The following is a 24,222-nucleotide window of genomic DNA, read 5'->3' on the forward strand; positions in this document are numbered from 1 at the left end:
TACCAAACTGAACTGCTTGACTTTTTGCTCCAGGAATAAAGGCATAAAGTTATCCAAAAGCAGTGTGTAAGACTGGTGGAGGAGAACATGCAAAGATGCGAAAACTGTAATTAAAAAACAGGGTTTTCCACTAAATATTGATTTCTGAACTTTAAAAACTTTAATACTTTGTATTATTTGAGGTCTGAAAGTTCTGCATCTTTTTTTATTTATTATTTCAGCTATTTCTCATTTTCTGCAAATAAATGCTCTAAATGACAATATTTATATTTGCAATTTGGGAGAAATGTTGTCCGTAGTTTATAGAATAAAACAACAGTGTTCATTTTACTCAAACATAAACCTATAATTAGCAAAATCTCTTAATATTTTTTTTCCAGAGCTGTATGTTAACTGAACATCTATTAAATGCATCAAAGTTTTCAGTTAAATGTAACCTTATCCCTGATGCTAAATCAACATTAAAACCTAACGCTAACCCTAACACTAACCTAAAATGTACATCTAACCCTAACTTTTAAGGATTATATATCTATTACGCATAATGAGTATATTGTGGGGTGAAACATGCAAATTTGTGCATTGTGCAAAAATCAATACTACACTATACTTCCACTCCTGCAAAAGATTTGCAGTAATTGAGGTAATTAAAATACATACTTGTTTTTTCACCCACCGTTGGTGTCAATGGTGGTTTTGTCCATTCCCCAAGTGAAAAAAATGTCACATAATCTACAAAAAGCATACATATATCACAAAAAAAGATTTTAAAGGAGTGATGGAAAAGGGCTGCTTTCAATAAGCAGTGTTATATAATAAAGTTGCATCCTTCTCTGGCTTGTCCAGTAATTCAACACATTTTATTTTAACATACATATAGACCAATGCCCTTATATTTTTTCCACAACCCTACACTCCCCTACACTTCCCAATATTATTCTATATTACCAACCCCCAACCCACATGGATACCAAACCTGGCTGGCAGGATAGTGTCAGCACCTAGTGGGAGGGGCCTCATCTTGAGGGAGATTCTGATAACAGTGTTGTTATACTTTTCTGTAGTACTACCAGTACTGCTCTCCAGAACTGTCTGGTGTGTTTGTGCTCCCAGATGCATGGTGAATATCATCAGGGTTGCACAGATATTCTTTCTCAACCCTACTCCTTCATCTTGTTGACCTACATCATCTAAACTACATCTTTGTATATTTGTAGCAGGTAGAAACACATCCTATTTCTTCATTTTTTTTGTAGTAGTAGACATTTGGATGGAAACCTTGCCACTGATGCAAAAATGACAATAGTATCCAGCGAAAAAGGCATTATTTGGTTATAAACTGGACTAAAAGCTATACAGCAAACATGGTGGAGGTAGAGGTAAGCATTTCTAATAAAGCTAATCCGTTATTCAATAGCTGTTTCAATGCATTGCATATTAGATCATATGTACCAGTCCTTGATGTGAGATATGGCACTTCATCCTCAGGTTTTAATAGGAAGACTGGATTTAGAGCCCAGTCAGTAGAAGGACCCTCGAAATAGCCACTTATTTTAGTGTGATAAAGGCATAAAATGTTCTCACCATCTCTTTCTCTCTCTCTCTTTCTCTCTCTCTCTCTCTCTCTATTTCACCTACACACACACACACACATACACACACATGATTTCACAAGAACCTCTCTCTCCATCGCAAGGCCAAGGAGGCTTATCACATGAGTTACAGCTTGGCGACAGCTTAATTTTGCACTTTTGCCGGACCGCGGTGGCCGCTCGGCAGCCCAGGGTAAAGCTGTGCTAATTGGAGGCTGAGCAGCTCGGTTATGACACCTGCTGTCAGCAGGAGCGGGTCAGAACCGAGGTGGGGGCAGGTCACTTGAAGATTTGACATTTTAATTACTGACAAGTACTCAGGTGAGTGTGAATGTGGGAGGGGAACAGAGCGAGGAACAGAGGAATCTGTGAAGAGCTAAACGACAGAACTCCCGCAAACAGCTCTCAGTTTGACCTTTACACCCTCGCTGTGTTACAGTCACAATTTCCCTTTACGACAGCTCTAAAAAACTTTTTATGTCCCAGTTCGTTTCTCCGGCTGCTGCCGTTCCTCGCTCTCCCCGCTTCCTCACACTTCATTTAACACCAGATCCAGGCCTGCTCTTTTACTCCTCGCCTCACACTGTTACACTCCTTTCAGAGCTAATATCACCGATAGAGCCGCAAACTGTTTAATGGGCCTAACGGCGCGATCGATTCTGGAGCACTTTTATGATTGTTGAATCTGAGTGAAATACCACGACTCAGAGGTAATAACGCAATTCTGCACTTACTCATTTTAAGTGAAAAAGGTAGAAAAGCCGCAACTAATGGAATTGTACCACAGAAAAACTAAATGTTCACATTTCTTTTTGAGTGTTTCTTCTCTTTATGCATATAAAAACAGTAATCAACCCAATGTTTTAATATTTTCTTTTCTTGTATGAATTTTGTAAATGAATACTGAAGTCCGACTACTTTAAAGAAGGGGGCTCACCTTGCATGCACACTAGCATTAAGCTATCAATATTTCTCTACAGGGTCGTTTCACATCTGCACCTTTTAGTTTGGTTAAATCATCCTCTGGTTCATTTTCACTATTGGTTTGACTCGTTTGGGCTTGCATAGATACAGTAATTGTACCCTTAAGACACAGAAGTCTTGGTCCAGTCCTAAAAAAAAAACAAACAAACAAAAAAAAACTCTGAAGTGGTTCATTTGTGCTGTCAACACAATATTTTATTTATTTATTTATTTTTATGAATTTTGTAAATGAACACTGAAGTCATCCAGACTATGAAGGAACACATAAGGAATCATGTAGCAACTTAAAAGTGTTAAACTTTTAACGTGACTCTTCTCTGGGGTTCTTTTATGAGGCTGGATGATTTTTTCCTGTGCAACAGAGGTAAATCTTGCTCTTCCTTACCTGGGGTGGTCCTGATAAGAGCCAGTTTCATCATAACATTTCTGACAGCATTTTTTTCTTTACCTAGTTGAGTAGTTTTTGCCTTAATATGGATTAGAACATTACTCTAATAGAGCTATTCACTGTATACCAACTCTACCTCTTCACAACTTTACAACTGATGCTCTCAAATTTTACATTAAGAGACAAGAAATTCTAAAAGTAATGAACTCTTGATGAGTTCTGAATTCCAGGTGACTCTACCTCATAAAGCTGACTGAGAAAATCCAGCCAAGATGTGCAAAACTGTCATCTAGTCAAGAAGTGTTACTTTAAATAAGTCGGCTTACCTTGCATTCACACGTCATAGCATTGAACTCTCAATATTTCTCTACAGGGTTGTTTCACACCTGCACCTTTTAGTTTGGTTAAATCATCCTCTGGTTCATTTTCACTCTTGGTTTGATTCCTTTGGGCTTGTATAGATACAGTAATTGTACCCTTAAGACACAGTAGTCTTGGTCCAGTCCTAAAAAAAACAAGCAAAAAAAAAACTCTGGAGTGGTTAATTCGTGCTGAGAACATGATCTGCCCTCGATCTGACCCAACCCGATCCAATCAGGTACACTCGGCAGGTTTGAGCTAAATGGCTCACGTAGCTTCTGCAGGTGTAGTTTAATCTGGTATACTGCCCAGATAATGACTACGGCTATGGACGAGTGCCATCCCTGCTGGTGCCAGGAAAGCAGAGCAGATCTAAGATTAAAAAAAGTGGTCTGTGTGCCAAATCACTGCGAATTACATAACACAAAAGCATGAGCAGAACAATGGATGAGCACAATCATCAAAATATTGTCAGTGAGACATTTTCCTTCCACTGGAAACGTATTCAAAAATATGTTGTTGAACCTTAATGTAAATATTGTCCTCCTATTGTCTCACAGTTGAGTTCGCTCAGATGTTTCACAGAAAACAATTACATTCATTGGCTCATTTGAATTGCCTGCTTGGCTGGGCTCTGTAACGTACAGTAATTAATGAAGCGTCTATGGGTAAATTGTTTAAGGACAAATCCAACCGGTTGAGTTAATAGATTTCCACAAGCTGTTCGTTCCGATGACTTTGAATAGCTTGGAAGGTGCATGCTCGGATCACTGCACCTCACAGACAGCGAGAAGTACTTATTTGTTAAGGTTAAACAAGCCCTAAGAGGAGGAATCGTAGGTGTGCAACTTCTCATCCTGCTGAAGATCAAAGTGAAGTGGCATGGTGGTTTCGGGTACATATTTGTGACTCCGGGCTAGCGGAGCTTCACACCAGAGTCCCGGCGACTCTGACAAACTGTCAGGAGTGTTGTAGTCATGGTGGCATGGTGCCAGAAGGAAAGGGAAAGAGAGAGAGAAAGAGAGAGCAAGTGAGCAAGCGGTAGGTCCATCACTCAAAGACCGCCCGGGAAAAGGTCATTGTGCCAGCGCAGGACGCTTGTCCTAATGCGAATGTGTCTGACCTTTAGATACGAGCGTTAGATCTGTTAGTCCAACTACAGCGGGACATGGAGAGGGGCAGATCGCTGCCCAATGTGCCTTGGCGGTGCTGTGTGGCTTGTTGTAGTGGATGGTTGCCAGCTATGAGTAGGGCCTTGTAGCTGGCATGGCATCGAGGGCACGGCATTGACTCTGAAGAGAAAGTAATGGAGTCGGACTTCAAGAGGATAGATCGCAAAGGAAGGGCTACTACCCATAATTTGTTTCCCAGCCACCATCAACATACGGGGCTTTTATGGAATGAGTGTGGGCTAGGTGGGCTGAGAATAGTCAACCAACAGTGTCCTTCGGGTAGTGTCCTATGGGAAGTTTCCTGTGACCATTGATGAAGGACTAGAGGATGACCAACACAAGCTAAAGTGTGCAGCAACAGTTTCAGAGCTTCTTCTGTCTTTAATTTATTTACAAGGTAAGGTCTACTAGAGTGAGTGACAGTGAGTGAACCCAGTGTTTAATAACTCCAGCAGCACTGCTTTCTCTGATCCACTTAATGCAGAGAGAAACATAAGGACTGCACTCTGTAAAAAAGTGATCTTATTTGTTTAGTGGAACCAAAAAATGGGGAGATTGTCATAATGTTACGCTTATTCCATGTATGTTGAGTCAAGGCATGCATAGAAAAAGGCAGATGTGCTCGTGGAATCATGGCTATATTGTAAAAACAAAAGCACCCTAAGAGCTCCAAGGCCACTATCAAGTGGAGAAAACCAAGAAAGCCAAAAGACAAGAAAAAGCATTGCAGGATCTTGTATCAAGGGACCTAGAGGGGATCGTGTGCTCCGGTAATGAAGAATACCAGGCCTCTAGAGGGGAGCGCTGATAGCACAATTTCCCACTCTCTCCTTGGCCGAGCAGAGGCCCAAATGTGGATGCTTGGCGTGCCGTGTCTGAGCGGCATTCCCAAAGTGCTCTCATTAAAGGCGAGCCATTCCGCAAACAAGGGGCTCGTTCTGGTAGCTGCCCCCATCTTGCTCCCGCTCTACCCTTCTCTTCTCTAATCAGCTCCAATAGAGAGTGCGGCGGTGTCCCGGAGGTGGCGTCGGGCACGGAGAGGGACACGTGTTAATGAGATTGGAACAGCAGGACCTCTCTTGGTCACGTGTTTTTTTTTGTTTTTTTTTTGGGTGGGGTGCTTTAATTATCGCTAGCTGTGGCCCAGGCAGACAGCTGGCGAACCCGGGTGGTCTGCCGAGGTAAGGACTGTGGCCTGTCTGAGATGTCTCGCTGCCACCCCTGAACCCCTGTTACCACCCGCCGCAAAATCTCCCCGGTGCCTCTGGGTAATTAGCTTGTTAAGTGCCATCGCGGCCGGCGCTCCGTTGCTAACAAGTACAGGAGCGAGTGTGTGAATGCCTGTGTGTGTGTGTGTGTAGAGTTTTAAAACTAAAAGAAATGCCCCCCAAATGCCTTCGCTCATGTTTGTATGCCCTAGTGGACTGTGGCTATTAAGCAAAGCGATGGTTAATCCAGCTAAGAGATTGACAGCAGCGAAGCAGACATCCCATTAGAACTCTGCTATGCTAAGAGGCGAAGGCAGCAAATTCCGCTCAAAGCTCCGACTTCTACCGGGAGCAGAATCATCGCCCCAGGCATTGCCCACGGCTACAGGAAGTTCAAGAGGCAGAAAGAAAGCGAGAGAGAGGGGGGGAAAGTCCAAAATAGCCAAAACAGAGGTGCTTCTTAAGGCTTTGCCTACTTGATAGCGGGGTGCCGAGGCGCTTCGGTCCCCTGTTTGGGGGCTTGTATCCACCTGAGTCCTCCAGTCAAACAGCAGCATTCTTCTTCTCTCACTCACTGGTCTAGACTTCCTGCCAGCAAGGACACACAGAGTCGCTGGTGCATGTTCTAAATTCTAAAGTTTGCTGGCACGTATTCGACAGACGAACCCCAGGAGGAACATACTTGCTTACTTACATCACTTTTACTTTAGAGGCTACCTGATTATTTGAGATCTACCAGAGGTCTGCTGTACCTGTGAATAGAGTGGTCCACTTGCTGGGTTGTTGAGTGAGTTGTAGACCCTTGTTTTTATACACTGATGTGCCAGAAAATGTCATAAAACAGCAATAAATTGATGTAAATTGATCCATTGATGAAAAGTTCTACCTCAGGGGACAGCTTGAAAAAATAGTAACATCCACACCTGTATAAGTTGAGGCGTTATCTTGTCATCAGAGTGAGGCCTAAAGGGGGTGCCACATCATAGAAGGCGTCACCACCCATAGTGGACAGTGTAGGTAGTGGGTGGAAATGATTGTGACCAGCTGCATCTGGCTAGAACTGTCCTTGTGAACAGACAAGCAAGCAATAAACTCTGAAATCACATCCAGATGCAATGCAGGAGACCCCATACTCATATCAGGTCAGTAATGTCCTTTAGATTCTATTGAATAATAAAGTATTAATCCCATGTCTCATGACTTCAAATCATAAAAAATGTTCCTTTTGTTTTTGGTTTAATGTTGATTGTTGCTGGAGTCACTTGTCTGATCAAGTGGACAATTGCCAGACACTGCTGGGCACGATCATCAAATCCCAATGCACTGTCCACTGTGGGTGGTAATGCCTTCTAAGACGTATTAACCTATTCTACTGAGTCAACTGCCCTTATAAGAACGTCTCAATAGATTATCATTGGTCCAAATTTACTGAGCAATCGAAGTTGAGTAGAGTTGAAAAATAGTCGAAAATTGCAAAGAAATGGAGGACCTGTACTGAGAGAGAGTTCAAAAACTGATCAACCTTTAACTGTATTATAATGTTAGTAATGCCTACTTCCTATATCTGATACTTATTGATCAGACCCTACCAGGAGAAGCCCTGCTTTCAAAAAGTCCTGAAGAAATGGGAAAAGTATGCCAGGCATTCTGTGTCAGAGCTATTTTCGTCGGTGGGCTTGACCGTTTAATGTCTCCAGAAAAGCTTTTCATGGTGAGTTAATAGAAGCACTGAGCCGTTCTCCGAGGCTTCCAGCTTCCTGCCGTTGCGTAAGGCTCTTTAATTTATGCGCTTGTTTATTTTTCCTGCTGTTTCTCTTTTTTTTTAAAAAGATGGTTCACTGCTTTTTTTATTTCATTTATTTCTTAATGTATTAAAGTAGTTTAGAGCAGAAGAGGGGAGGAAGAGAAATCTGGCGAAATCTTGGCGCCACGCTTGCGGTGTTGGCGAGGCTGCGATCAACACCAATAAGGTCAGCGGGATCCAGGGGCCTGTAGCATGGCAGTGCCAGTGTGTGGCAAAGGCTTTCGCATCACGGCTCTCTCATTTGTAGTCGACGCTTGAGGCGACTAAACGGCAGGGCCTACAGAGTCCCACACAGCTGCACTCTTTTATGGTGCTAATGCACTGTAAAGGACATAAAATATGAACGCCAACATTTCCAGCCAGTTCCTCCAGCCTCTTTTATATCTTTTCTCTCTCTCTCTCTCTCTCTCTCTCTCTCTCCTTCTCGCTCTCTCTCTCTCTCTCTCTTTTTCTCACCACACGTTTGAACCTCCATTTATTGATTTGAAAGCAGATGCGATTTTACAGCCTCCGCGGAGCCCCAGAAACGTGGCACTTTGAAATGCAAATTCGGATTTGCTCGAGTGGCATTTGCAAGATGGCCATAATGGTACGTTGGGTGTAACGCGGCAATTGCGCGCACTTTGTATCATGGCAGTTTTAGTGCCCGTGTAAAACGGGCTGTTGGTAATAATTTGGAAAAGTCAATTCTTGCTATTTGTACTGAGTTAATGACTTGAGCGGCAGGGTGGGGACTGCCAGTGTAATTTCTGCATTCTGATATAAAGCTCCTATAACCTTTCCTTTATTATGAGGAAGTGAGCTGCTCGTCAAATCTTTGGGGACAGGCTGCCTTTTTTAATATTTTCATTTTCTAAATGATTTTTGATAGATTTTTAATAAATAACCACTGAACATGTTGCAAAACATTAATATGTGGATCATTCTAGGTTCTGAGAGAAAAAAAAAACATGTAAACTTTCAATGAAAGTGAATGTTTATTATTTGCCTTTTAATGTACCATTTATTTAAAGAGGTGTCCACACATAGACATATAATGTAAAATATATACTATACAATAAGACCAGTTGGTAATACTTATGATAAAATAATTATTAGTATTGATATGTCAGAACATGCAAATGTTTATTGTATATAATGGATCATTACAAATTATAAATAAAAGTACTAAATGTTCTTTTATTGTTCAAAATAAATAAACACTTAAAACAGATCACTCTGCGTGCAATACATCTATATAATATATGAGTTTCACATTTTGAACTGAATTACTGAAATAAAGTAACTTTTCAAAGATATTCACATTTTTTGAGATGCGCCTGTATCTATTCCAACAAATTAAATTCAAATTAAAATGCTTTAATAAAAAGTCACATATGACATAAAACCACTTCTGACACCATTTCTACAAAAATGAAGAAATATGAGTAATAAAATTGTTGTTGTGACATAAATTTAACATCAGGGTTGTAACTATAATGATATAAAGAAGGCATATGACCTCTCATGGGTTAATTCAGCCTCTGTCTGTTCACCACCTTAATCTTTTGGAGTTGAAATGAATTAATCATAATGTGTAGCAAGTCAGCTTTAATACAAAGGGATTAACAAAACCTCTGCATCAACTGTTTAGGAATTACAGCTGTTTTTTTTTCTTCTTCTCATATACACACCATTTTCACGAGCTCCAGAATAATTGGACTAACTACCATAATTCTAAATAGAAGGATTATTTTAAATGCTTGAATGCAAATCCTGTGGAACCCCTGGAAACAGGGAATTCTGTGTTTCATTTCGAGTTTCAAGCCTTTGCCAGTCTTTCTGACTTCGGCATTGTCACATTTTGTAATTTGTACCCTCATCTTTATAATGGGCTGCTGCAGTGTGTGGGTGTGCATTGTCTTGTTGATAAATGCAGCAAATGAGAGCTTTCAGACCTCAAATAATGCAAAGAAAACAAGTTCATATTCCTAAAGTTTTAAGAGTCCAGAAATTCAATATTTGGTGGAATAACCCTGTTATCACAATTTTCATGCATCTTGGCATCATCCTCCACCAGTCTTACACACTGCTTTTGGATAACTTTATGCTACTCACTCCTGGTGCAAAAAATCAAAAAGCAGTTCAGTTTGGTTTGATGGCTTGTGATCATCCATCTTTCTCTTGATTATATTCCAGAGGTTTTCAATTTGGTAAAATCAAAGAAACTCATCATTTCTAAGTGGTCTCTTATTATTGCTTTTTTCTCTAGAGCTGTATATTAATGACTGTATATACGGCACAACAGAAAATGACAATAAACCAGGTTTGCAAGTTTGCAAAGGGTTAATACAGTATGACATTAACAGAAACATGCATCCTCCATCCATGCAAGCTTACAACCTTATGTAGAAATATACAGTACTGTATATCCATCAATCTATCCATCAATTTTTTTTTGTGTGTTCTGAATGATAAGATCATAAACTCAGACATGCACGCATCCATCCACGCTCCACATGCTAAGACCATGTGACCCCAGGGGAGCATCTATCCACATTAAAGCCCCCCCCCCGTCGAGCGCCCCTATAAAGCCGGTCTCTCATAAGAACAGGAGTGTCGCTGGAAAGCTGCCAGCGAGCGCTGTGTTATTACGGGCCGCGGGGAGCGAAGCGCCTCCATCAGAAAGGTGTGAGTGATGGAGAACATGAAATAGCTGTCCTGGAGGCAGGAGGTGCGTTATGGCACACTTCCAGGACGAGGTGTCTATTGAGATGGATATGGAATAAATCCATCTTACGCCAGCGAGCGGGTTATTATGTTCCGAGTGCGCTCCCTCCCTGTGAGTGCATATGAAAGGGTGGAAAGGTGAGCTTATTCAATAGTGTTTGGACATGACTGTACAGGTACTGCCTATACGGAGTGTGTGGCGAAAACACAAAGATGGATAATGCTCCATATACAAAGATGGGAAATATAAGGGAACAGCAAATGAGAGCAGTGGGAAGAAGCTAATTCATGTAATAATGTTAATTATTGAATTAGGTAAATGTACTTTACCATGTACAATACATGCATTAATATAATCACAGTTTTCATGCATCTTGGCATCATGTTCTCCTCCACCAGTCTTACACACTGCTTTTTGAGATCTTTATGCCTTTACTCCTGGTGCAAAAATTCAAGCAGTTCAGCTTGGTTTGATGGCAAAATGGATAATGCTTCAAATACACAGGAATTGCTCAAAATACAAGGGAACAACAAGTGAGAGCAGTGGGATTAGGTAAAATACCTTAATAGTGTTAGTTATGTAATTAAGTTAATGTGCTTTATCATCTACATGCATTAATATAATCACAGATTTCATGCATCTTGGCATCATGTTCTCCTCCACCAGTCTTACACACTGCTTTTGGATAACTTTATGCCTTTACTCCTGGTGCAAAAATTCAAGCAGTTCAGCTTGGTTTGATGGCAAGATGGATAATGCTCCAAATACAAAGATGGGAAAGACAAGGGAACAACAAATGAAAGCAGAGGATTTAAGCAAATTCCTGTATTAATGTTAGTTATGGAATTAAGTAAATGTACTTTATCATGTAAATGCATTGATATAAATCAATCCATTAATATACAGCAATATATCATAATATACTATAAAATTATCAACTTGAACGATACATCAATCTACACTACTTATCCGAATGTATGATGACAACCATTCTCAAATGTCCAAAGTAACTAAGTACAATACTTTGTTATCTTACTTAGAAATTTAGAAATGTTGGTTGTCTATACTTTACAGAACTTATTGTTTTTTAGATGATTCAGATGACATTTTACTTCTACTTCTTATATTTTCACACAATTATCTGAACTTTCTACGCCTTACATTTTAAAAATAGTACTCCTATTTCATTTTAGCTTGTTTTTATTCTGGCTTCTCATTAATAAAAAAAAAATCAGATAAATCGCTTCATCCAGATAGAGTGAATCTAATTGTAATTGAATAAGAATTTGAGAAGTCTAAACATTATACCATTCTGAATCCTATTGGTTAATACACGATCCATCACACTACCACATTACGTCACATCACGCCCACACTCCAGCAAGGACATAGCAGACGTATGTAGCCTAGTATGAAGATGATTTTTGGCTCAAGAGACTCAAGAGAACTCGAGTAAAGTGTCCCAACTAAGCTTCTTTAATTTATTTGCATTTTACTAAAATGCTAGGCTATTCAGTGACTTGAGGTAACTTATGATAATGTTACTTCAGGTCATTGAAGATTAGTGGAAAAAGCCAGACTTTTTAACAAAGTTTGTCAGTCATTTACTCATTTAGTCATTTAGTGAAAAATGCACTTATAATATAATAATTTATTACCGTTTTTAAATAATTTACAAGTGAGCAGTAAGCAGTAAACACAAATACAATGACAACATGCTTCTTCTGTTGCCAGCAGTAAGTGCAGCCTTCTCCAGCCCTGTTTCCTGAATAGGCGCCCTTAAAGGATGATTCTTATTGCATCGTTTTCTTCCAAAGATAGGCTGGCACGGAATGTAGAAGTGCTCAAGAGGCGCCACTGACCTCTAACCACTCCAATTCCCTTCAGATACGCAGCATGAAAGCCACGTTCGCGAGGCCTCTGGCATAAAGGAGCGTCGCGAGCGCCTGGAGCCGAGATTGGACGGCATTTGCATTCGCAGCTGCGCTGATGCTAGATGAGGTGGAGGACCTGTGACAGTGAGCCGTCTTTAAAGATGACACGGTGCGATGCGCCGCTAATGCTGAAGGTGCCGCTTTGCGCTTTGCCTAATACGATGGATTGCCGCATCACGCCGCAGACAGCCGGAGCAGCGGCGGAAAGAGGCAGTTAACGTCACAAAAGCAGCGGCGGAGACAGGCAGGCAGGCAGGGGTGCGGGGAAATAAACAAAAAGGAGAGATCATTATAGGGAAGGGAAGTGTGTGTACATGTGCGTTGAGTGTTGTGTGTTGAGCGTGACATTTCAGGCTCGCTGCCATCAACAGTAGCCCCGGCAACCATGTTTTGATTTAACCCCGGGGCCGGCCGCGGCGAGCCGTTCCTCAGAAATCAAGGCTAAGTGGAGGATTCATCAGAGGCCCTGCGGGACGGCGCTCGCCGCCGCCGCTCGTGACACGCTGCCCACGGCTGATTGGGACAAATGCGCGTCTCCCTCCGGTGTCAGCTCTCATTCGCCCAGTCGCACCGCCCGCCGAAAGAAAGACAAATGTTTTGATTAGCGGTCCCTCTCCACTCTGCCGTGGACAGCCGCTTACAAACGAGACGGAGGGAGCCGGGGACGAGACGTCTGAACGGTTAGACAGTTGGAATAAGATGAGTTGAGGTGGGATGAGTGTGGGGGGAGGGGAAGGGAAAGAGTAGGGTAAAGCAGAGTAAAGATAGAGTAAAGTAAAGTAAAAAATAGGATTATGTCAAGTTAGATACAAATGCTCAGCTAATGGATATGGCTTTTGTACTTAAGCTTATATTTGGTATGTTAAATCACTCACTTCCATAAGGTTCCATAAAAGGTTGTTGATGCTTGAGGACCCAGATTCTGATATTGCGTTAATAGTCAGTTTAATAGTCGAATTTGATTTAGTTTTTCGAAAACCTGCCTATTTTGGGAGCCAATGCAACCAATACTACCCTATACCACCCTGTATTATGCTATACTTTCTATACTCATTATGCTACCCTATAATCCTATACTACTGTTTAGTGTCCTATACTACCCTGTACTCCCCATACTACTTTTACTACACCATACCATGATATATCCCCTTTACTACTCCATAACCAATAGACTATCCTGTACTCCCCTATACTACAATACACCCTACACTATACTGTAAACCCCCAATACTCCCTATACTTTTATACACTTTCCATACCTCCCTTTACCACTCCATAATATGATATAGTCTATATATAGTCTACCTTGCACTACCCTGTACAACAATACAATCTAACACTATCCTGTAATACCCCATACTCCCTGTACTATTCTATACTCCCTACCTTATACTATACTACCCTATACACCATGTACTACCCTTTACTACCCTATATTTACCCAATATTCTTACCCAGTACTACCCAATAATCCCTGCACTACCCTGTATAACTGTATACTGTATACTACCATATTTCCACTGTACTAGCTTTAAATACCCTATACTTCCCTATATTCTCTATATTACCTATACTACTATACAGTAACCCCTATACTTCCCTGTGTTTTCTTATGGTACCCTTTATTATATGATGGGGTATTATGTTATACCCCCTATATTATCCTATATTTTTATTAACTTCCGCTACTACATTGTACCACCCTATATACTACATTTTACCACCTATACTTAATACTCCCTAAATTTCATATTCTGCCCTACAAGTCCAGTAGTACCCTACACTCCCTCTACTATGTTATACTATCCCATATACTATCCTATAGTTACTATACTCCCTAAATTTCATATTCTGCCCTATACTTCCAGTACTACCCTATACTCCCTCTACTATGTTAAACTATCATATATACTATCCTATATACTCACTATGCTTCTTATCATATACTATCATATACTCCCTCTATTACATTATACTACTTCATATATGACCCCAATACTATCCCATACTACCCCTAATTAATACCCCTATACTTCCCTATATTCCCTACAGTACCCATTTACTATAGGATGTGGGTATTGTTTTATACACCCTATATTATCCTATATTTTCTCCTATACCCCTTAAAATCCTTATATCCCACATACTACGCTATGCATACTGTACTGTTATATACTCCCTCTGTCACATTATACTACTCTATATATTACCCTGTACTACCCCTAAATACTACCATATAGTAGCCCATATCCCTTATACCCCTATGTATTGCCTGCACTCCCTAGAGTACCTTTTACTATAGGATGGGGTATTATGTTACAACACCTATATTATTATCCTATATTTCATTAACTCCATGTACTACTACTGACTAGCCCATATACTAATCCCTATATCCCATATACTACACTATACTCTCTGTACTACCATTATACTACTCTTTATATTTTCCTATACTATCCAATATTCACTGCAGAAGCCACTTGACCTCCAGCCCAACCATCCCTAAGCACCCGCACCCTACTTGTAGTCTCTTCTCATGCTAATATTTTCTGAAAAACCTTCAGACAGTGGACTGAAGATTATTAAAAGAAGCTGTCGCCATACTTCTGCTGGGTGATGTAAGCCTGCAGAAGAGTGTTTTAGCGTTCAGGTGAATAGAGAGGAACATTTCAGCCAACAGCGTGCTGAGTACCTGGAGTGCAGAACACCAGGATGTTAAGTGTGTCGTTTCCTTCAGAACACGGGGAAGATAATGCACACCACCGCGGTGCTGTTAGCGAGATTTTGGCCTGTTGAAAAAGCACAAGTGCGCTGTTGCCGCTACAGTAGACGTCTCCTGGCCTTCACCGGGATTTGTAGGTCATCATTTGTTCTCAGTGAGGAGATCAGAGCACTTAAAGTCCCACTCTGCACATCTAAACGTGCTGCCCTGGAACCCAGTGTTCAGTCTTCCTCTTAGTAAACCTTTTCTTTTTCTTTTTTAACATGCATTAGCTTAGCTTAGTTTAGCGTATTCCAGTCTAGACCAAAACCTAGGTGAACCGCTTGAGAATAATGGTTTACAATGTGTTTCATTTAAAATGCCTATGTTTATATGTAGGTATATTTTGGTATCTAAAGCTTTCTTGAAGATACTATTAAGAAATGGAGACTTTAAACCCATTTTAGCCTTTTTAGCTGGAAGATTTGTCTATTTATTATCAACATATACCACAATATAAAGAATAACTGTACAACAAGTAATGCCCAAAAGTTAAAACAAATAGAGAGCAATGAAATGTGACCAGAAATTCTAAAATGTCCATATCAGTAATCAGGTCAGTGGAAACAGTTGTAGCTTGTCATACAGACCAAGACTGAAAAGTATCCGGCAAAACTCTTTTTTTTTTTTTTTTCGTTTTTATCTTTATTTATGTCTTTTTATACTATCATGGCAATTAAACCTAAAATACCTAAAAAAAAAAATAATAATATTTGACCACAAATGCTGTCAATGTTATTTGTTGGCATTTATTGGTATTACCACTCACAAGATAACACTTCACAACGTATACAGGTGTGGGCATTCTCTAGCTCTCCTCGTAGGAAGCTCTTTATGATCAATTTACATACTACAGTCCAGTAAATTCAGGCTTGTCAGTGTAAATTTAAGCTTGCAGGGGCTTGTAATTCCTAAATATTTGTGTATATTTGTATATAGCTGCTAATAGCACAAGGTATATTAGCTTTTGCCTTTTTAGCAAGACATTGTTTTGTTTTTATGATTTTATTTCAAATTTTACTCCCATTTTTACAAGGCCAATTACTCAACCCACTCATTAGGACTTCCCCTATCCCTAGTAATGCCCCAACACACCAGAAGGGTGAAGACACCATCTCTTTTCAAACTGCTACTGACGCAGTATTGCAGAGTTGCATCAGAGTGCGCACAGAGGAAAGCGCAGCGACTCGGTTCTGATACATCAGCTCACAGGCGCAGACTTGTGCTGATCGACATCACCCTTTGGAGTGATGAGGGGAAAGAGCGCCATCTACCCACCCAGAGATGACTCGAAGTCCTGTTTAGCCAGAAGATGTGGAGAAGACACAAGATAAAACAGGAGTTTTTTTTTTTTTTTTTTTTGAGGTTATCGAACAACTCGACACAGTCTGAGGCAAAGTAGTCATGATTTAGACATGCTGTTTACACTCGCCAGTAATGAGCTGTAGGCTTCCATTGCTTGTTACCAACATTAGCTTCAAAGCTCTGGTAGAAACAACTGTAAATGCAAACAGAAAGATTTCTGTACATACCAAAAAAAGTTCTGGGCTGATTGATTTATTTTGGAGGAAGAGAAAATTGGGTAAATTTGGGTTAAGATTTTTGGCTGAATCATTCATTAAACTCGCCATTGAGCTGCTTCTCCTGTTTGTAGGTTTTCAGCTTTTCTGGTTCTTCTGAGTTCTTCTGACCCTCTTTGGCCCAGTCCAGTCAAGTTCCTCTTGAGGTATCTCCGAAAAAAAAAAAAAAAAAAGATTTAGATTTTGATTTAAAATGTTCCTACCACTTTTTTTCCTGCTTTTTATTGGTGTCTTTGTTTGTGAGCTGTGGGCTCTGTTTTTGTACTCCAGGCAAGAGAATCGATCCAGAATATTAAAGACTCCTGATGCCTACAGTTCTACTGCCCCGCATCTTTCCTCTATTAAAGAACAGGTCTTACCATCTTCCATCTGCCGACACGTTTTTGTTGTAGAGCTCAGAACAAAGCGGCAACATTTTGAACGGATACGATAAACGTAGTCGCGATGCTAAATCGCAGGAAAAACGACATTATTATGTATCAATTTACCTTGTAGCCGAGGACCAAAGACACGTTTTCCAGCATCTCTCTATATCTCTTTTTTTATTATTACGCCAGCATTGTTCATTGTTGGAGACTCAAACTTCTTTCCCTTTCTTCTTCTATAGTAAAGAACTGTCATCCAGCGCCGTTCCTCAGTGCAGCTTGTGAAGAATGAGCAATTGTTGGGAATCAAAAGGCATACACTTTCAGCAAGGCTGGAGCTTTGTTACAGACAGTTTGAAGAGTTTTGAAAGCTCGGGCTTGTCACCTCAGACACAGCCGACTGTAACACGTCAAACCTAGTTGGAATAAAGAGAAATGGAGTGGTAGGGTTGAGGCAACATGAACGTCTAGACTCACTGCCAGCTGTATACACAATATACAGTATAAGAAGACAATACTGTGTAGGCTTGACTTGATTAACACTGCTGACAGGTGGACTGAAAATACAAACATTTAATTGATTATCTTCATCCACAGTGGTATCTGTCAAGAGATGGTTATAGTATTAACAGGAGATGAACAGGCAATTATTGAAGCTAATTAAGTGTTGAATGCAGTAAAAATAAACATGCATAAGAACGGTATCTAAGACATCTTCACAAAGGCCAAATGAGTATCACCAAAGAATCTCTCTCCTCTAGAGAGAAAAATACCCACTTAAGAATCTGTTCCAGGTTTGTTAAAAGCCACTAGAGGGTGCATCTGAGTTTTTAATGTTATAAGTTATAAGCCTTTTAAATGCGCTCTTGCTGTATTCCCAGCATCAGCTCAGCCACTATTTAGCTTACAGTAGCAGTAATGCTACTATACTACCTAAAAAAAAAAAGTTTGCTGTGGATTAATACCCACCTAAGAAAACATATAAAATATTTAGTAAACAAAAAAATATTAAACAAAGCAGAATATGTTTTTTATTTTAGATTCTCGGTCTCTTGTCAAGAGTTAATTACTTTTAGAATCTCTTGTCTCTTAATGTGTTTGTGAGCATCAGTTGTAAAGTGGTAAAGAGGTAGAGTTGGTTGGTATACAGTGAATAGCTCTATTTGAGTAATGTTCTAATCCATATTATGGCAGGAACTACTCAGCAAAGTTAAGAAAAAAAATACTTCAAGAAATTAAGATCAGTCAATATGAAAAAATAAATAAATAATCAAGAACTTGAAAAGTATACTCAAGTGCAGTCATAAAGGCTGTCAAAAATGTTATGATGAAACTGGCTCTCATTAGGACTGCTTCAGAAAAAGGAAGAGCAAGAGTTGCCTTTGTTGCATTATCCGCTTCTGAAACCTCAAGTTAACAGCACCTCAGGTAAGAGCTCACCTAAATGCTTCACGGAGTATTTTGGTTTGTTTAAGACATTTAAGTTACTACTTGATTCCTTATGTGTTCCTTCATAATCTGAATGACTTCATTATTCCTTTACAATGTAGGAAAAATTAATACAAAAAAACAAAAACATTGAACAAGAAGATGTGTCCAAACTTTTGACTGGTACTGTATATAAGTAAGTTTTTTTTTGGCTTTTTTGCAACATACATTGTTATACTTTGCAAAATGAAATGAAATCCTGGCCAGGTGGTTAGTTAGTATTTTTAATTTGAGATTTTAGCTGATTAGTTCCAGGCTCCCTCTTGCAGTTTACAGTCATTTTCTAATATAAAGGTAGAGATAGGAAGTGGGTTTACAGTCGGGGACAATTAAATGATTGCATTATGATGCATCATCAAGATATGTTGTATCTTCAAAAGTCTTGTAAAGCCCAAGCCTCAAATGCTCAGATTTTATATATATATATATATATATATATATATATATATATATATATATATATATATATTTATTTTTTTTTTTTACCTATTTTATTACATAGGTATAAAATCGCTTTCTTTTGACTAACAAAATGAATAGACTATTACCTACCAGCCATCAGTCTGTATTTACTGTAAAAAAGTTGTCAGCCAATCAATAATGGATTGATTGGCTTGATTAGGTCACAGAACCAGTGTATGTGAGCATGTTATATACACCTAAAGGAGAGCAAGATAGAGGAAAAAAAGAAAAAGACAAAAGGGGGGAAGGGGTCTTATTGGATATGTGATAGTCCTTTTGCTACATGTCAGTAGGGACCCTGCAGAATTACTGGAAATCCTGTTCTGGAACAGTAAAACTGCAAAGGTTTTTCCACGTAAAGCGTAAACTGGATATGTTCTATGGAAGCTTGATGAAGTGTTTATTTAATCCAAAGAGAATAGGGTGGGGCAGGGGGGTGTAGGCGATTTCCATTTGAGCAATATAATACATATGGCAAAAAGTGTCAGAAATGCCACAAAACTGGATTTAGCTGTTGCTTATAATAAAAGTAATGTTCCAAACAGTGGTGTAACTGCATAAGGTTTAAACTGCCCATTCAAAACCTTTGATATTATCAAAGACCAGTCAGACCAATATCCATTTCTGTCCAGAACACTTTCTTGTGTACATTGGCTCAAAGATTTCCAATAGAAACCATTCAGACTGTCTAATTTTGAGTGGAAATTTAAACATTTGCCTCTTTTCCACCGCAAAACCAATTGGTTACTAAGGCTATGATACAGATATGGATCCATTGGAATGGTTTTGGTTCCTTTTTCCATTTGCAGTGTAGCTGAATCATAACCAGGAGGTACATGACATAGGATAAATATGCAACAGTTAAAGAAGGTCATAAAGGCTTGTTTTAGGTGCAACCTTTCCCCTTAGGAACTAAGTTACTTACCAAGGGAAAGTACTCTCCTTCTAAGAACAACCCTTTGGACAATCCTTCAAACAGTCACAAAGAGTTTTGCAGGCATTTCCGATACGCAGACCCTGCCAGTCTGCCAGAAACTACATTAAACTAATATATCTTAGTATAAAATCTTAGTTTGGAGGCCCTCTGTCTCAACAGGAATTGGGAACCCTATCCCTAGTAGTTTGAGCCAGGGTAGATATGGGATTGGCCCTTTGTGTAATTCTATAGAAAGAAGTTCTAGCAGGATAACTCTAGAAACAAAGTGCAGCAAGAAAGATTTAATCCCAATAAACACGTATGACAATTAGTAATAGTGAATATAGTGTATATAGAGTCTTTGGCGAAAGCCCCGTCGAAGCCCAGGTCCGCAGCGTCTGGAACCTCGCAGATCCTGCCGTACTTGTACGGCGGGGGCGGAGCCTATCCCCTGGGCAACCGGCGGGACCGAACTGGAGGCGGTGGGGAAGGAGGAGGGTGAAAACGTATGTCAGCGTCTGCAAGCAGGGGAGAACAGGTATGAGGGAGGTCTTTTAAGGACAGGTGGGAGTTGGTGATTGGCTGAGAAAAGTGGCGTGATTTCGAGTTTCCCGCTAGAACCTACGCGGAGCTTTCAGTTCTAGCAGGATAACTCTAGAAACAAAGTGCAGCAAGAAAGATTTAATCCCAATAAACACGTATGACAATTAGTAATAGTGAATATAGTGTATATAGAGTCTTTGGCGAAAGCCCCGTCGAAGCCCAGGTCCGCAGCGTCTGGAACCTCGCAGATCCTGCCGTACTTGTACGGCGGGGGCGGAGCCTATCCCCAAAAATATAAAAAGATATAATTACCCACAGGAGGATCCTTTACCTGGTTCACGTATTCTGGAAGGAAAACAGTTATAAACAAGCTTGAATAAGGCGTTCAAGATTAAAGTGTTATTTGCTGAGTACGTGTGTATTACAGTTGCGCTCATGTTTTGATAGCATACATTTATTAGGTTCGTTGTATACAAAGTACTTGTATACACTGCTTGAGGCTATTGTAGAAGCGTATGATAAGCGTAACGTTGACGTGATCAGCATGAGAAAACACTGCGGACTAACAATACATTAAGCCTTTGAGGGGCACAACTTTTGGACGCCGTCGTAGCAAAACGCGGACTACGAGTCCAAAGGGAATGAGAGCGGGCACGGCCCGCTGTGCAGCAAAACGCGGATTACGAGTCCAAAGGGAATAAGAGCGGGCACGGCCCGCTGTGCAGAAAAAACTCAGACTATGAGTCTATGAGCATAGGAACGGGCACGGCCCGTGTTGATATCTAGGAGCATAAGGAGTAGGATATTTGAGCGAGCGCGAGCTGTCGTGGCAGTACGTTATAACAGTATATTCATTTGACGTCTGTATAAAAATCTTACAACCGCCTCCAGTTGTTTGCAATTAAATAGATATATTAAATAGATATATAAATAAATAGATATATATGTACATAAATTACTTACTCAAACATCAGGTATCCCGAACAAGATGGGTGAGGGTATAAGAGCGAGCACGGCTCGCAACTGCAGCAGCGCGGACTACGAGTCCAGTGGGTATTTAGAGCGGGCACTGCCCGCGATCGCAGCAGCGCGGACTACGAGTCCAGTGGTTATTAGAGCGGGCACGGCCCGCGATCGCTGCAGCGCGGACTACGAGTCCAGTGGTTATTAGAGCGGGCACGGCCCGCGATCGCAGCAGCGCGGACTACGAGTCCAGTGGTTATTAGAGCGGGCACGGCCCGCGATCGCAGCAGCGCGGACTACGAGTCCAGGGTTAATAGAGCGGGCACGGCCCGCGATCGCAGCAGCGCGGACTACGAGTCCAGGTTAATAGAGCGGGCACGGCCCGTGATCGCAGCAGCGCTGACTACGAGTCCAGTGGGTATTAGGGCGGGCACGGCCCGAGAATTAAACTTTCCATTATCATTGACTGCTATAACATTTTACTGATGATTGTTATTAGACACCTTGTAAGTCATGATGCGAACAAAGCAAATATAACAGGGGTAGCGAAATTAATGTCAAAACAAATGTCAGGAAGCACCAAATGCAGAACCAAGGACAGACTGTCCTTGGAGAACACCCCCAAAACCAAAGGACCAGGGAAATTAACATCAGCACAAACCATAAGACATAAAGCAACGACAAACCGGATCGGATACATAACATTGAGGCACGGAATTTGCACAGCAGTACGTCAAAGCAACCCGTGATTGGTAAATGCGCAAAACTTCGGCCACTAAAAAAGTTCTAAGGCAATAGCAACCGCTGCCCACGGCGTTGATGAATATGTAAAAACACGGAATCGTAAAAGTAGAATTTCTGCAAGAAAGGTACATGCCAATCATGAAACAAAACATAGCACAGGCAACACAAAATTAACCCAATAAAAGGCAGCAAATCACCAGAATTAGACCAGGTACGGAGTCAGTGCAGTCCACGAATCACGTAATCGAGAACCTGTGCAGTACTTTACATACAAGCAGCATCGGACACGAGTCCAATCAAGCAGCGGAGCGGGCACGGCCTGAGACAATAAACAACGCGGACAGCGAGTACAGTAAAGCATTAGAGCGGGCACGGCCCGAGACAATAAACAACGCGAACTGCGAGTACGGTAAAGCATTAGAGCGGGCACGCCCGAGACAATAAACAACGCGAACTGCGAGTACGGTAAAGCATTAGAGCTGGCACGGCCCGAGATAATAAACCACGCGGACTGCGAGCCAGTAAAGCATTAGAGCGGGCACGGCCCGAGATAACAAACAACGCGGACTGCGAGTACGGTAAAGCATTAGAGCTGGCACGGCCCGAGATAATAAACCACGCGGACTGCGAGTACGGTAAAGCATTAGAGCGGGCACGGCCCGAGATTATAAACGATGCGGACTGCGAGTATAGCAAACCATTAAAGCGGGCACGGCCCGAGATAAGAAACCGCGCAGACTGCGAGCCATTAAAGCATTACAGAGCGGGCACGGCCCGAGATTATGAACAACGCGAACTGAGAGTACAGTAAAGCATTAGAGCGGGCACAGCCCGAGATAATAAACGATGCGGACTGCGCGTACAGTAACCAGCAGAGCGGGCACGGCCCGAGATAATAAACAACGCGGACTGCGAGTACAGTAAACCATTAGAGCGGGCGCGGCCCGAGATAATAAACAACGCGGACTGCGAGTACAGTAAACCATTAGAGCGGGCACGGCCCGAGATAATAAACAACGCGGACTGCGAGTACAGTAAACCATTAGAGCGGGCACGGCCCGAGATAAGAAACAACGCGGGCTGCGAGTACAGCAAAGCATTAGAGCGGGCACGGCCCGAGGTAAACAACGCGGACAGCGAGTCATTAAAGCATTAGAGCGGGCACGGCCCGAGGTAAACAACGCGGACAGCGAGTCATTAAAGCATTAGAGCGGGCACGACCCGAGATAATAGGCAGCGCAGAAAGCTAGACATTAAAGCAGTAAGTAGAGCAGGCACGGCCCGAGACAATAAGCAGCACGGAAGCGAGTACAGAAAAGCAATTGAACGGGTACGGTCCGAGATAAGAAGCAGCGCAATAGGCACTTGCGACGAGCAAAACAGCTGCATAACAATGCTTTATAACAAAAAACGTATTACAACCAATTATGAAATTTACAAAATAGCGCCACTTCGACAAAATAACTTAAAACAAATGAAACAGTCAATACAAATCACCCAATACGAAAAAATATTAAAGCAGCTCCACAACAAAAAAGTGCCACAATACAAATATCAAATACAGTGCTTGTAAATTAATGTGTAAAATACGAAGGTATATAAAATGGAGAAAACGGCACCCATAATAGAGCCGGTTCCAATAGGTGACTTCGAAGAGTCGGCTCCTGAGCCGGATCGATCGCGAACGACACATCAATAACATTCAGCAACAGTAAAGCCCAAGACCGATAAACGAACCATAGGAGCGTCGCAAGAATGAGATCACAACGAACGAGGATTAACCAAGTACACTAAGTTTATTTATCATCGATCAAATTAGGTTTTGGTGCTGCATGAACGAAACACTTTGCAAGCAGTGCCTGAAGGGTCAGCTCCACTGAGGCGTGGGCGTGTGTGTGTGTGGACAGTAGGAAGGGAGCAGGCTATCAGCGCCACATTGCTGGTTCAATAAAAAACCCAAGTTAATTTCGAGCACTAAACGTAAGCAACACAAGCAGGCGTGCAGAGCGGCAGAAACGTAAAAAACGGAGGGCGGGCGCGGGGCTAAAACTATCGGGTGCCAGCAGGAGCGGGTTTAAAAACAGCCCTCCAGCCCAGACTTCTCGAGCGAAGCGTACAAACTCAGCCACAGGCACCGGACAGAGCCGTGGAAAACGCAGAAACACCAAGCAACTATCCGAACACCGCCGAGAAAAGCCTCAGCACTAGACCAGAACGCCACAGAATCGACACTGAGCCGAAACAA

General features: G+C 41.3%; 1 protein-coding gene and 1 long non-coding RNA gene across 6 annotated transcripts in view; both read left to right on the plus strand.

Moving 5' to 3' along the window:
• kirrel3b (kirre like nephrin family adhesion molecule 3b) overlaps positions 1 to 24,222 on the plus strand; it is a 385,143-nt gene that overhangs the window by 188,289 nt on the left and 172,632 nt on the right. The window lies entirely within an intron of this gene.
• Positions 22,260 to 23,450, plus strand: LOC125804625 (uncharacterized). The gene is made up of 2 exons (XR_007440765.1): positions 22,260 to 23,150; positions 23,264 to 23,450. It is a non-coding gene; the product is annotated as an uncharacterized LOC125804625 (long non-coding RNA).

The sequence above is a fragment of the Astyanax mexicanus genome, chromosome 9 (genome assembly GCF_023375975.1).
Source record: "Astyanax mexicanus isolate ESR-SI-001 chromosome 9, AstMex3_surface, whole genome shotgun sequence".
Classification (NCBI taxonomy): Eukaryota; Metazoa; Chordata; class Actinopteri; order Characiformes; family Acestrorhamphidae; genus Astyanax; species Astyanax mexicanus.